Raw genomic sequence first — 3937 nt, 5'->3', positions numbered from 1 at the left:
TAAAACATGTGTTGATTTCTATATCGAGTGCATGCATCATATCAGTACTACAACAAACCTACCAGATACTGATCGAATGCCCCACGATCACGTACCGCCGCAACGCGCGGAAAAACAATCTAGTTATATATATTAACACAAACTCTTGATGAACAGTACCTTAAGATATAATATTTTACTTAAGTTAAATATTTTTAATTCTTGAAAAGTATATTAAACTAAATATTATTATACATATATATATATATAGAAAGTATAATGTACTTCAAGGCTTAACCTACATTAACATACATGACAAAAAATATAACGTGCGTTATTATCATAGAACGTGCGTGATTATAGTCTCATGCGTGATTATGTGGTCCCATGCGTGATTATGTGGTCCCATGCGTGATTATACCCCTGATCCAACGGTTACCATTGTCTCCTACGTGATGTATGATAAGGCTTTTTGTATGTTAACCTTACTCTATATATATATATATATATATATATATATATATATATATATTAACACAAACTCTTAATGAACAGTACCTTAAGATATAATATTTTATTTAAGTTAAATATTTTTAATTCTTGAAAAGTATATTAAACTAAATATTATTATACATATGATTCAAAAGTCATGATGAACAATGATTGTTTATTTATTTTTAAATTATATTCTATTTTTCAAGTATTTATTTGTTTGTAATAGCATTTTGTTTATTTATATATTTTTAAATTTTAACTTTGTATTCGTTAACTTTATTAGAAAAATTAAATCCGCAACTATGTCTTGATTTCAACAATACGATATAAGTGTTTATTGAAAGTGGATACCGTTTCGCTTTCGTACCAAACTAAACCAAAGATGAGTGGTAATATATATGAATAGCAAGTCTCCATGAACAGTAACTATATATAAATATTATAATATAGTATAATTTTATTTATTATTATATTTAGTTATTGTTATAGGTCAATTTTTTTATCTCTTAGTATATGTGATACACATTTTCTTTTTTGAACGGCAAAGAACGACGTGTCAACTACCGTGACACCGGACGATGTGGTCAAGGTCGACTATTCGACCGCCGCCAACCCCATGGCTCTCCCAGATGCGTGGAAACCCAACCTCCACCTGCCCGAAGGCACGGCAGTGGAATAATCCGTAAAACCTTGCCTCCCATCCAAGACGAACCGGCGCCACCCGTATTCTCCCTTCACCTGTATGCCGCAGAAAATAATGGGGAGAGTGGGAGTCGAACCTGGGTCACAAGGAACACCAAGTCTTTCCCCAGCCACTCCACCACTACCTCATTGGCATGTGATACACATATTTAACATGTTTAATTGTTTTATTAATCTGGTTTTTCTTCTATTACTTGCGTTCGTTGATAAAAAAAAATACAAAATACAAAGTTGTGTTTGATTGTTTTTCTTGATGTTCTTGCATAAATTTCATTGAAAACCGGGTTATGTTTGAAATAGGGTCTTTATTTTGTATCATAAGCTAAATCAAGTGTCGCTGTCATAGTGGTACTGTGCCGAGTGAAACCGATAACGATCGGACAACAACCATCCCAGTATCGGTATTATTGGATATACTTTGAAGTATATACACTTTGAAACCATTTAATTTATTTAATTTGACTTTTGTTTAATAACTCGCGTTCCTTTTTTGTACAATTGAATATCGAATGTGTTCAATAATTTTTTTCCCGCTTCTTCTGTAAAAACTTTGTTGAAAACGGAGTTTATTTTTCAAAATAATACCATGACGAATCAAGCTCATATCAGTATAGTTATCGGAACTAACTGATATTTATTTTCATGGTTTTCAATGTAACACACATTTTTAGACATATCATAACTTTAAACCGAATGTGGGTACCACAATTCGTAACGAACCCAAGCGGTACCAACCGAATTCCCTTACGTAATAAACCGAACACATACCGACTAAATTTTCGCTGCATCGCGCGGAGAAATTCACCTAGTTTATATTATATTAATTCTGTTCACTTACTAACAATAAATTTCATGTTGTTAGTCCGTATGGTGTAACTCATTAACACTAATATAATATCTATTCACTTATCAACCTTTACAAAATTTGTGAATATGTTTATTATTAAAAGCATAGTAAAGATATATATTAAATATAGGATTAGGATCAAATACAAAGGATCCTAATTGTAAGAAGGGTACAAAGGCTTCTAAAAAAACCCACTACAAAAAAAAAATAGAAAATAAAAACTTAAACATCCACCACCAGCAAAAACCTAAACCCCCACCCTCCCCCCTCAACCACCCAAAAAAAAAAATTTTTTTTTTTGCCGAGGGGGTGGGGGTGGGGGTTTAGTTTTTTTTAGATTTTTTTTTTAGAGGGGGGGGGGGGGGTTTAGGTTTTTTGGGGGTTTTTTTGGTAAGGTATAGTTTTTTTTTTTTTTTTTTCTTTGCCGGGGGTGGGGGGGTTATTTTTTGCCAAGGGGGGGGGGGGGGGGTAGTTTTTGGGTGGTGATGTAGTGAGTTTAATTTTAGGTTATTGGACACTTGTCACTCTATAAATCCTTCTTACACTTCTTACAATTAGAAGCCTTTGTAGAATAACTTGACCCAATAAATATATACTAAAACCAAGACATGAAAATAATTAAGAAAAATAAACCCCAAACTAAACAGTGTTGGGCCGGTTTCCTCCTTGGAGGTCGCCGGTTCGACTCCCGGCTGCGGCATACGGGGGGTGGGAGTCCCAATGATGGATCGTTCCTACCGAGGCATAGTGCGGTCCTGAAGGCAACCTGGTTTTACCCAGCTGTTACCTCAGCGAGTCTCTCGTGTGGGGGCAGTATGGTTTCCGGGCGGAAGTCAGCTTGCGCAACGGCCGGGGCCCGATCGAACATCGCGTCCATAAGAGCGGGGACATTCCCCCGAAGACCAATTCAGTCTTGTACAGAGAAAGTCTCCTTCCAAAAAAAAACAGTGCCTTCCTACCGACCTACGATTTTATATATATCATGTCCATAAAACGTGACTCAGAAAGTATACTCCAATTTTGACTTCTAAGAGATCAAAACTATATTAAAAATGTCAAAATTTTAACCAATATATGCATCATAATTTATTTTCCAAACGTGACACACGATGATCTTAAAATATAATAGAATCTAATCCCATTAATATCATCAAAGCCTCAACTAATCATAATCGTCCTTTTTATTGTAACATAATCATGATTCTCCCACAAAAAGAGAGTTTTATAATGGGACTTATCATAATGCATCTTATATCAACTTTAAAGCCCACTAAAAAAGGTAACTTCAATATCATGTGTCCTTAATCCATGGATTTCATGCAAAGTGTTCCCTTTACATGAACTAAACATGTTTCCTTTTTCCAGGGTGGTAGGCATGGCCATTTATCACTCCACTCATGGGTCGTCTTCTTTATATCACTCCATCCATATGATTGTAGTCCCGCGCTACCGGTGCTAGACACAAATAAGCGACAAACTAAACCAGCCAAATTGGGCGGGTAAGGCCGCCTTTTGTAGTAGTTTGACGGATGTTTGGCGGTTCGAACCTATTTTTTATTTTCAAAATAGCTAGTTTGTATCAGTCTTAAAATAACAAAGATGATTAACGGGTTAATGGAAAAGGCTAAGCAAAGGGTTTAGTTTACTCAGAAAGATTCGAGTTTCAAACCATCATGGCAAACAACCAAAACTGAAAAGATTCAAGTTCCAAACCATCATGGTAAACAACCAAAACTGGACCGTGAACCGAACTACATCAATCTCAAACCAGCCAAGCCGACCGACTTCTGAACCGTTCATCAAGTTTTAATTCGATTTATCAATCTCAAACAAGCCAAGCCGACCAACATGCTTCGATCTGAACCATTCATCGAGTCCTAATTTGATTTTTTTACGGACAAAAAAAGGTTCGCT

The sequence above is a fragment of the Helianthus annuus genome, chromosome 11, assembly GCF_002127325.2.
Source record: "Helianthus annuus cultivar XRQ/B chromosome 11, HanXRQr2.0-SUNRISE, whole genome shotgun sequence".
NCBI lineage: Eukaryota > Viridiplantae > Streptophyta > Magnoliopsida > Asterales > Asteraceae > Helianthus > Helianthus annuus.
This window is presented reverse-complemented; position numbering follows the sequence as displayed.